The sequence below is a fragment of the Triticum urartu genome, chromosome 6A (genome assembly GCF_056163025.1).
Source record: "Triticum urartu cultivar PI428250 chromosome 6A, HENAU_Tu73, whole genome shotgun sequence".
Taxonomy (NCBI): Eukaryota; Viridiplantae; Streptophyta; class Magnoliopsida; order Poales; family Poaceae; genus Triticum; species Triticum urartu.
Genome location: NC_141878.1, coordinates 171,678,837 through 171,691,273, shown reverse-complemented (window position 1 = coordinate 171,691,273; position 12,437 = coordinate 171,678,837).

Below are 12,437 nucleotides of genomic sequence, written 5' to 3'. Positions count from 1 at the left end.
CCGCACCCGGTTTTGGATCAGGACATCGAGGTGGCTACCAGACATCGGTCGCGACGTGCGTATACATGTAGGGCCTGTTTGGTTCAAGTTTTGAACAGTAGATGTATTGTATACACAACTCAACGCAATCTGGTTAAGCAAAAACAGCCCCAAATTTATTATCTGCAAGTTGTTTAGTTGCCTGCATCTAGTGTCCCTGCATTAGGTAATACGTAAGTGCATTTTGTTTGGTTGTCTGTATTGGCTCAAGCAACACATAACCACGGCGTTTGGTTGCATACGGCGTACATGGTGTGCTTACCTTGTATCCTAGTTGATGAGCTTATCCACAATAATCACACCTAGCACACCAACACCATAACATAGCAATGGCGATGAACTGGACGAAGATGATTAAGTTCTTCAGCTTGAGCCCAAACTGACGATCCACCTTAGCACCTTCCACTTTGACACCTCCAACCTTGTCACTGTTGTCGATGACAAAACCGGTAGATCTCGGGTAGAGGGTTCCGAACTGTGCATCTGAGAATCAATGGTAACAAAGGACGATGGGGACACGATATTTACCCAGGTTTAGGCCCTCTTAAAGGATGTAAAAACACACGTCCTGCTTGATTGTATTCAATGAGTATAGGGGTTACAAGAGTTAATCTACCTCGAGATCGTAATGGATAAACCCTAACTGTCTAGCCTGTGAGAATTCTGATGGCCTCTACGGACTAAACCCTCCGGTTTATATACACACCGGAGGGGCCTAGGGTTAACAGAGTCGGTTTGTGGGGGAAGGAAATAACATATCCGGACACCAATCTTGCCATCCACGCATATAGGAGTCATGCCCGGACACGGGGAAAGTCTTCTGCATGTATCTTCACGGCCGATCAGCCCAGCCCATATCAAATAGTCTGGACACCCGAGGACCCCCTAATCCAGGACTCCCTCAGTATCCCCCGAACTTGCCTTCAATTGACGATGTAGTATCCGGCTTATGTCTTCGGCTTTTGCAAGGCGGGTTCTTCATTACACCCTGGACGGACAACAGTCCGTCCCTAACTTTCATGTTCTGCCTTTATGACTCCTTCCCTGTCATCGCCTCGATTTCCACACGCCGGGCGAATGCGAACGGTCCATAATAATTCTTTACAAATAAACCCCTGACCACACCGGGGCGGTGCCTATATAAAGAGGTTAGATCCCCAAGTGCCATCCACATCGTGCAGAAAACATCAGAAACTAGCCACGAAAAACTTCAAAACATGGCCAGCGCTCCCAGCTCTTCTTCGCGCCCTCATGGCCCTCAAGAGGGTGATTAGCGGAGCTGCTCAGTGTCCCGTATTCACCTGAGTCGACTTCAGACGTAGGGATATCTCCCTCTCATAGATCTAGTCCCTGTGCGAGCGGGATTGGCCTTGATCGGCAACGATGCGCTAGCAGAAAATTTCCCCAACCCCAACAAGGAGGAGAGGGTATGCTTCGTTTCGTTTCTCTTGCGGGGCTTAGGATTTCCAATCCATCCCAGGGACCTGTTGGAGTTCTACGGAATCCAACTGCACAACCTCACCACAAGTTCGATTCTACACATCTCGGGCTTTGTCGCTCTCTGCGAACTGTTTCTGGGCTGCGAGGCCCACTTTGAACTATGGAGAAAGTTCTTTTGCCTCGTCCCTCGCCATCGAGGGGGGTCCATATTTGAAGTGGGCGGTGCCGAAGTATGGCGCATAGTCGTATCAGGCTACCCTATTGGAACTCCCAAGGAGGTATCCCAAGAATGGTCTTCGGAATGGTTTTATATTGAGGACGTCCCCCTTCCAGACCCAGTTCGGCACGGCCTCCCCGAATTCTCCAGTGCTCCTTTGAAGAAACACCTTAATTGGCGCCCCCGGAGTCCCAAGGAGGAAGACAGTGTGGAGGTAAAGAGGTTGGTCAGCAAGGTCAGATTACTGGCTCATTCCAAGATCTCGATAATCGAAGTCATGGCCATCGCAATAAAACGATGTATTCGGCCCCTTTAGTCCAGAGTAACTCCTTTATGGAGTTATAATGGATAAGACGACGCATCTCGCTACAGGCGCAAGGGCCCAGATACCCTAGCCGAACTGGTCATAATCCTGGCCGATCTGTATAAGGGGGAGAAAGAAGACTTCCTTCGCTTAAACTGCCGAGAAGGCTTTTCCATGTACAACCCCATTGAATGGGTAAGTTTTTGATTATCAGCACTGTTTTTCCTTGTTATCGAGGCATGCTAATCAAATTGTTCTTGTTGTCTGATACGTCTCCAACGTATCTATAATTTTTGATTGCTCCATGCTATATTATCTACTGTTTTGGACATTATTGGGCTTTATTATCCACTTTTATATTATTTTTGGGACTAACCTATTAACCGGAGGCCCAGCCCAGAATTGCTGTTTTTTGCCTGTTTTAGGGTTTCGAAGAAAAGGAATATCAAACAGAGTCCAAACGGAATGAAACCTTCGGGAACGTGATTTTCTCAACGAACAAGACACGGGAGACTTGGACCCTACGTCAAGAAAGAAAAGAGGAGGCCACGAGGTAGGCGGGCGCGCCTGCCTACCCCAGGCGCGCCCTCCACCCTCGTGGGCCCCTATTGCTCCACCGACGTACTCCTTCCTCCTATATATACCTACGTACCCCCAAACGATCAGATACGGAGCCAAAACCTTAATTCCACCGCCGTAACTTTCTGTATCCACGAGATCCCATCTTGGGGCCTGTTCCGGAGCCCCGTCGGAGGGGGCATCGATCACGGAGGGCTTCTACATCAACACCATAGCCCCTCCGATGAAGTGTGAGTAGTTTACCTCAGACCTACGGGTCCATAGTTAGTAGCTAGATGGCTTCTTCTCTCTTTTTGGATCTCAATACAACGTTCTCCCCCTCTCTTGTGGAGAACTATTCGATGTAATCTTCTTTTTGCAGTGTGTTTGTTGAGACCGATGAATTGTGGGTTTATGATCAAGTCTATCTATGAACAATATTTGAATCTTCTCTGAATTCTTTTATGTATGATTGGTTATCTTTGCAAGTCTCTTCGAATTATCAGTTTGGTTTGGCCTACTAGATTGATCTTTCTTGCAATGGGAGAAGTGCTTAGCTTTGGGTTCAATCTTGCGGTGTCCTTTCCCAGTGACAGTAGGGGCAGCAAGGCACGTATTGTATTGTTGCCATCGAGGATAACAAGATGGGGTTTTCTTCATATTGCATGAGTTTATCCCTCTACATCATGTCATCTTGCTTAAGGCGTTACTCTGTTTTTAACTTAATACTCTAGATACATGCTGGATAGCGGTCGATGAGTGGAGTAGTAGTAGTAGATGCAGGCAGGAGTTGGTCTACTTGTCTCGGACGTGATGCCTATATACATGATCATACCTAGATATTCTCATAACTATGCTCAGTTATGTCAATTGCTCAACAGTAATTTGTTCACCCACCGTGGAATACTTATGCTCTCGAGAGAAGCCACTAGTGAAACCTATGGCCCCCGGGTCTATCTTTATCATATTGATCTCCTACTACTTAGTTATTTCCTTTGCTATTTACTTTGCCTTTATTTTACTTTGCATATTTATCATAAAAATACCAAAAATATTATCTTATCATATCTATCAGATCTCACTCTCGTAAGTGGCCTTATAGGGATTGACAACCCCTATTTGTGTTGGTTGCGAGGATTTATTTGTTTTGTGTAGGTACGAGGGACTCGCGCATAGCCTCCTACTGGATTGATACCTTGGTTCTCAAAAACTGAGGGAAATACTCACGCTACTTTGCTGCATCATTCCTTCCTCTTTGGTGAAAACCAACGCAGTGCGCAAGAGGTAGCATTGTCTTAAAACAGTCATGGAGGAAGGAGGTTGAGAACATTCATTGTCCCTCCCCACAGCCAAAAAATCACGCTCGTAACGAAGACCCCGGCTTCCGCGAGGATCCAGATATATACATAGAGTTTGATGATGGAGTATTTTATCAGGCGAGCCTTGACGGCTCGGAGGTGGCAATTACGGCCGACTACCCGCGCCTTTACCCCTTCTCCATTTTAAGTATTCGAAAAACTTCCTCAAAAAGGAGCCCATGTTTACACCTTACCCCTTACACTAGAATGTGTTTTATAGGATCGGCACTCCGCAAGCCATACTCCATCGAGAGCGGCCTCTACGCAGGGTGATCGTTCGAAACGAACGGAAACCAAAAGCGCCGCCGAGCCCCCTCCTTCTTCAAAGAGGTACGCCCTTTGATATGTGCCTAAGCATGAGATCAAATTGTAAAACTTCTCCGCCTTTATGTTAGGAAGAGCACATGGCAAACCGTAGGCAAACGTCCTGCCAGCCGTGTATCGGCTAATATGGCTACGGGCTCGTCAATCGGGACGAGAGCTGATACAGTACTAGATCCACCCCCTCATGAGGATTCGGATGACGTATCCGTCATGAATTCAGAGGTGGAGAGCATGATGAATCATCGCCGACTAAAAGAGGCCATGCGCGCTCCAATTTTTACTAAATAGGAATTCACTGCCCTCAGCTCCGTGGATGCATATATCCGGGCAGCCCGGGACGGACTTGCCGGAGTTACTCAGCTATTCTCAAAGTATATGCAGGTAATAGCAAATTTAATAGATATATGCCAGTAGCCCCCGAGAGTTGAAGCGGTTAGGCCAACCAATTTAAGGATCATTATGACCTGCAGGTTCTTAGGGAGAAGAACAATGCACTATCCCAGGAGCTGAAAACAAACCAAACGAAGCTGAATGTCGTCACCATGGAGCTGGCGGGGATGAAGAAAGCCACAATGACCACCGATCAAAAGAACAAGCTCGAGGAGGAAAAAGATAAGCAAGCCGAAGAGATAAAGAGCTTAAAGGCTCAGTTATCGGCCACGCAGAAAGAAAACAAGAAGTTAAAAGGAGGCATATTCGATATGACCTTTTGAACCATCCAAAGGATTTATAGTGTCCCATAGTTCGGATTGTCACTACTTTGTTGTTGCAGGTGTGTTAACTGGTCGGCCTGAAAGAAAGTATCCGGATTTCTAGGTGATGTGCTTAAGGAACTGTCCGTGGTACATGAACGAGCCTGGAAAGCTATGAGAAGTATGGCAAAGGCTTTATGGCCGTCCGATGCCCCTCCAGAAAGTACGGAGGGGTTGGCGAACCTATTCAAAGGTGTCCGACGCCGTTTCAAGCTATGGAAGGCGTCCGCATGCCGGGAAGGTGCACAAGAGGCATGGGTGATGTTAAAAACGCGCTACACCGGACTCGATCCGAACCATATGGCCCGAGTTGGACCTCAGGGACCAGGCGGAAAAGAGATTCCCATGAACTTGGTATATGACCATGTGATGATAGCTGATGTCGCTTGAAGCTACGTCGGTATTTCCCCAAAGAGGAAGGGATGATGCAGCACAGCGGCGGTAGGTATTTCCCTCAGATATGGAACCAAGGTTATCGAACCAGTAGGAGAACCAAGCAATACAACGTAAACATCCCCTGCACACAGATAACAAATCCTCGCAACCTGATGTGTTAAAGGGGTTGTCAATCCCTTTCGGGTAACGGTGCTAGAAATTGGTGCGCGATGGAAAAAAGTTGTAATAGATTGAATAAATAGATTGCAAATAAAATAAAGTGCAGCAAAGTATTTTTGGGTTTTTGGATTAATAGATCTGAAAATAAAGGCAAATAAAAGTAGATCACAAAGGCAAATTGAGGGAGTCCTGGATTAGGGGGTCTCCGGACAGCCGGACTATCTCCATTGGCCGGACTGATAGACTATGAAGATACAAGATTGAAGACTTCGTCTCGTGTCCGGATGGAACTCTACTTGGCGTGGAAGGCAAGCTAGGCAATACGTCTATGGATATCTCCTCCTTTGTAACCGACCTTGTGTAACCCTAACCCTCTCCGGTGTCTATATAAACCGGAGGGCTTTAGTCCGTAGGACAACAATCACAACATACAATCATACCGTAGGCTAGCTTCTAGGGTTTAGCCTCTCTGCTCTCGTGGTAGATCTACTCTTGTAACACCCATATCTTCAATATTAATCAAGCAAGACGTAGGGTTTTACCTCCATCAAGAGGGCCCGAACATGGGTAAAACTTCGTGTCCCTTGCCTCCTGTTACCATCCGGCCTAGACGCATAGTTCGGGACCCCCTACCCGAGATCCGCCGGTTTTGACACCGACATTGGTGCTTTCATTGAGAGTTCCTCTGTGTCATCGCTGTTAGGCTTGATGGATCCTACTATCATCGATAGCGATGCGGTCCAGGGTGAGACTTTTCTCCTCGGACAGATCTTCGTATTCGGCGGCTTTGCATTGCGGGCTAATTCGCTTGGCCATCTGGAGCAGATTGAAAGCTATGCCCCTGGCCATCAGGTCAGATTTGGAAGTTTGAATTACACGGCCAACATCCGTGGGGACTTGATCTTCGACGGATTCGAGCCACAGCCGGGCGCGCCACACTGTCGCGATGGGTATGACCTAGCTCTGCCATCGGACGGTACCCCAGAGTCCGCGCCCGCATCAGCTCCGACCCTTAGCTCGGAGCCAGCTGCGCTAATCGATGACGGGTGGCTAGACACCACCTCAGGGGCTGCAGTCTCAACGGCGATCGAGCCGAACATCAGCATCATCCTCTGCACAGCCCGTGACTCCAAGGTGCCGGACTCTCCTCCGGACCCCGAACCATCCGCGCCCCTGCCAATCGAATCCGACTAGACGACGAAGAAATTCGACGCCCACCCACCACCCACTTTGTAGCTACTGTCGATGATTTAACCGACATGCTCGACTTCGACGGCATGGACGACGATGTAGGAGACGAACATGAACCATCACCTATAGGGCACTGGAAAGCCACCTCGTCATATGACATATACATGGTGGATACAACCAATGAAGGCAACGGCGACGAGATAGCGGAGGATGACCCCTCCAAGAAGCAACCCAAGCGCCGACGTCAGCGGCGCCGCTCTAAGTCCCGCCAAAGCAAAAGTGGTGATATCGGCACAGGAGATAATAACACTTCGGATAGCGCCGAAGACAACGAAAACCCCCTCTAGCAAGAGTTAGATCAGGAGGATGAAAGAGCCAGCTCTCCTGAGAGAGCGGCTGGCGGAGAGGAGGAGGATGACAATTACATGCCCCCATCCGAAGACGAGGCAAGCCTCGGCGACGATGAATTCGCCGTACCAGAGGATCCCGTCGAACAAGAGCGCTTCAAGCACAGGCATATGGCCACGGCAAATAGCCTGAAGAAAAAGCAGCAGCAGCTTCAAGCTGATCAAGATCTGCTAGCTGACAAATGGAATGAAGTCCTCGCAGCCGAGGAATATAAACTCGAGCGTCCCTCCAAGAGTTACCCAAGGCGCAGGTTACTACCCCGAATGGGGGAAGAAGCGTATGATACGGCTGACCGGCCACCTCGTGGCCGCGATAGAGAGGCATTCCTGCCGAAAGCTCAGCCTCCACCCCAACGCCATCCAAAGAAAAAGGCATGGGGAGATACGCCAGACCTGCGAGACATATTGGAGGACAAAGCAAAGCACTCAAGATTGATCTACGGATCACAAGGGTGCACTACTCTACGAGACGGTAAACGTCACGCCGGATACAGTAAAAGCAAATCCGGCCGGGCCGAACACGGCGGGCATGACCCATATGAGCTGCGTCGTGATATAGCCCAATACAGAGGCGCCGCACACCCCTTATGCTTCACAGACAAAGTAATGGAACCAATTCCCAGAAGGTTTCAAACCTGTAAACATTGAATCATACGACGGCACAACAGATCCCGCGGTATGGATTGAGAACTTCCTCCTCCACATCCACATGGCCCGCGGTGATGACTTACATGCCATCAAGTACCTCCCACTAAAACTCAAAGGACCAGCACAGCATTGGCTTAATAGCTTGCCAGTGGACTCCATTAGCTGTTGGGAAGATCTGGAAGCCGCATTCCTCGACAACTTTCAGGGCACTTATGTGCGACCACCAGACGCCGATGACTTGAGCCACATAATTCAGCAGCCAGAAGAGTCGGCCAGGCAATTCTAGACTCGGTTTCTTAGAAATAAAAACCAAATTGTCGACTGTCCGGATGCGGAGGCCTTAGCGGCTTTCAAGCACAACATCCGAGACGAGTGGCTAGCCCGGCACCTTGGTCAGGAAAAGCCGAAATCTATGGCAGCCCTCACAACGCTCATGACCCGCTTTTGTGCGGGAGAAGACAGCTGGTTGGCTCGCAGTAACAACATATCAAAGAACCATGGTACCTCAGATACCAAGGAAGGCAACAGCAGGTCACGTCGCAACAAGCATAAGTGCCGCATTAACGGCGAAAGTACTGAGGATACGACAGTCAATGCCGGATTCAAAGGCTCTAAACCCGGTCAGCGGAAACAGCCATTCAAACAAAGTACGCCGGGTCCGTCCAGCTTGGACCGTATACTCGATCGCTCGTGTCAAATACACGGCACCCCAGACAAGCCAGCCAATCACACCAACAGGGATTGTTGGGTGTTCAAGCAGGCCGACAAGTTAATCGCCGAAAACAAGGACAAGGGGCCGCATAGCAAGGATGAGGAAGAACCCCGGCAGCCGCACACCGGAGGACAGAAGAGGTTTCCCCCGCAAGTGCGGACGGTGAACATGATATACGCAACCCACATCCCCAAGAGGGAGCGGAAGCGTGCGCTCAGGGACGTATATGCGCTGGAGCCAGTCGCCCCGAAGTTCAACCCCTGGTCCTCCTGTCCGATCACCTTCGATCGCAGGGACCACCCTACTAGTATCCGTCACGGCGGATTCGCCGCACTGGTCCTAGACCCAATCATCGACGGATTTCACCTCACTCGAGTCCTCATGGACGGCGGCAGCAGCCTGAACCTGCTTTATCAGGATACAGTGCGCAAAATGGGTATAGACCCCTCAAGGATCAAACCGACAAAGACGACCTTTAAAGGCGTCATTCCAGGCATAGAGGCCCACTGCACAGGCTCAATTACACTAGAAGTGGTCTTCGGATCCCCGGATAACTTCCGAAGTGAAGAGTTAATCTTCGATATAGTCCCGTTCCGTAGTGGTTATCACGCGCTGCTCGGACGAACCGCATTCACTAGATTCAATGCGGTACCACATTATGCATATCTCAAGCTCAAGATGCCAGGACCTCGCGGAGTTATTACAGTCAATGGAAACACAGAGCGCTCTCTCCGATCAGAGGAGCACACCGCGGCCCTGCAGCAGAAGCGCAAAGCAGCCTCTCAAGGCAATCTACCAGTTCGGCGTTTCAAAGCCCGGACACCTTCAAGCGCGCTCGGGGCAATCGACAAATAGACCGCCTGGCGCGATCTGAGCCCGCGTAGCAATACGACGGCCACCTCAATCCCAACCCAACAACATTGTTCGTGCCGCGCGTACATAATTATGCATTAAAAATACCATGGGCACAGATGGGGAGGGGGAGGCACAACTATGGCATGCCCCAAAACGCGGCCTAAACCGCACCAGGGGCTTCCCGTTTGGTTATTTTTCTTTTTCTTTCAGGACTTCAATCTCCGGAAACACTGTCCGGCAGCTCTATTGCCGAACACATGATACAGCAACCAAGGAGGCCGACAACTACGGAATTCCCAGGTGGATTACAGATTTCATATAATTCCTCAGCTCGCCCTTGGAAGGGACATAGTCCTACTCTTTTGCTCATTACACTATCTGTATCACTCTGCTTTAATGCAATTTTTTTAATATACAATGCATGACATTACGACTATTATCGCATTTTTGTTATGTGTATACATATCTATGTGTTCATTAATGACGCCTAGCAAACGTACACTCTGGTACGGCCAATGCACCAGGGGCTTACATACCCACAATATGGTGTGAAAAGTCCGAACACTTTCACAAGTGCGGCACCCCGAACTTATAGCATTATATGCATCAGCTCCGACTCATGTCTTTGGTCAAATGTTGGGTTTACCCGGCTCTAATGTTTTGGTACCTTACGTTCCGCTCTATTGGCTAACGTAGCGCTAGGAGAACTACTGCGATTGTGCCCCGGTTTTGCCGGGCCAAGCACCTCAGTAGAGAAAGCTAAAACTGACTGTCATGATAAGGCGAGAGACTGGTCGCTGTTCGGCAAGGTTTTTCGAGTCCCTAAAGACTTATGCCGCTTAGGGCGAGGGGCCGGCTCCGTCCGGCTTACAGGCGTGTATCGCGCCCCGAATTCAGCCTTCCAAATACCAGGGGCTTCGCCGAAATTTAAAATTATAGAATTCTATGGCTAAGTGAGAGTGATAAAGCATTATTAGTCTGGTTGCCTTAATCGTTGTGCTGAGCACCTCCCTCGAAGGACCCAAACATGGGAACAAGAGTGCTCAGGTTTATCCCGAACACCCCAGCACTCGTGGTATGGGGGCAGAAGCCGAGGACTAGCCATCTCTCAAATTGGATAAACAGCCAAACAGAAGGTAATATTTTAAATTCATACAAGCGTTGCATAGCGCATATGAAACAAGTTTTCATCTCACAGGATAAAAAACGAGCAAGTCCCATTCAAATATTACATTTTGCGAACACTCATCCGCGATAAGACGGGCGCCCGGCAGAACACCCTCGTAGTACATCTCGGGGTGGCGGTGCTCCTTACCCTCCGGCGGCCCCTCCTTGATCAGCTTCACAGCGTCTAGCTTGACCCACTGCGTTTTTACACGGGCGAAGGCCCGGCGTGCACCTTCAATGCAGACGGATCGCTTGATGACCTCCAGCCGTGGGCAGGCATGTTGGGGAACATAGTAATTTCAAAAAAATTCCTACGCACACGCAAGATCATGGTGATGCATAGCAACGAGATGGGAGAGTGTTGTCTACGTACCCTCGTAGACCGAAGCGGAAGCATTGATGCAACGTAGAGGAAGTAGTCGTACATCTTCCCGGTCCAACCGATCCAAGCACCGTTACTCCGGTACCTCCAAGTTCTTGGCACACGTTCAGCTCGATGACGCTCCCCGGGCTCCGATCCAGCAAAGCTTCGGGGAGGAGTTCCGTCAGCCTGACGGCGTGGTGACGATCTTGATGTTCAACCGTCGCAAGGCTTCGCCTAAGCACTGCTACAATATGACCGAGGTGGAATATGGTGGAGGGGGGCACCGCACACGACTAAGGAACAATCACGAAGATCAACTTGTGTGTCTATGGGGTGCCCCCTGCCCCCGTATATAAAGGAGTGGAGGAGGGGAGGGCCGGCCCTCTCTATGGCGCGCCATAGGGGAGTCCTACTCCCACAGGGAGTAGGATTCCCCCTTTCCTAGTCCAACTAGGAGTCCTTCCATGTAGTAGGAGTAGGAGACAAGGAAGGGGAAGGGAGAAGGGAAGGAAGGAGGGGGCGCAGCCCCACCCCCTAGTCCAATTCGGACTAGGCCTTGGGGGGGCGCGCGGCCTGCCCTAGGCAGCCCCTCTCTCTTTCCCGTATGGCCCAATAAGGCCCAATACTTCTCCCCCCGTATTCCCGTAACTCCCCGGTACTCCGAAAAATACCCGAATCACTCGGAACCTTTCCGATGTCCGAATATAGTCGTCCAATATATCGATCTTTACGTCTCGACCATTTTGAGACTCCTCGTCATGTCCCCGATCTCATCCGGGACTCCGAACTCCTTCGGTACATCAAAACTCATAAACTCATAATATAACTGTCATCGAAACCTTAAGCGTGCGGACCCTACTGTTCGAGAACAATGTAGACATGACCGAGACACGTCTCCGGTCAATAACCAATAGCGGGACCTGGATGCCCATATTGGCTCCTACATATTCTACGAAGATCTTTAGCGGTCATATCGCATAACAACATACGTTGTTCCCTTTGTCATCGGTATGTTACTTGCCTGAGATTCGATCGTCGGTATCCAATACCTAGTTCAATCTTGTTACCGGCAAGTCTCTTTACTCGTTCCGTAATACATCATCCTGCAACTAACTCATTAGTTGCAATGCTTGCAAGGCTTAAGTGATGTGCATTACCGAGAGGGCCCAGAGATACCTCTCCGACATTCGGAGTGACAAATCCTAATCTCGAAATACGCCAACCCAACATGTAACTTTGGAGACACCTGTAGAGCTCCTTTATAATCACCCAGTTATGTTGTGACGTTTGGTAGCACACAAAGTGTTCCTCCGGCAAACGGGAGTTGCATAATCTCATAGTCATAGGAACATGTATAAGTCATGAAGAAAGCAATAGCAACATACTAAACGATCGGGTGCTAAGCTAATGGAATGGGTCATGTCAATTAGATCATTCAACTAATGATGTGATCCCGTTAATCAAATAACAACTCTTTGTCCATGGTTAGGAAACCTAACCATCTTTGATTAACGAGCTAGTCAAGTAGAGGCATACTAGTGACACT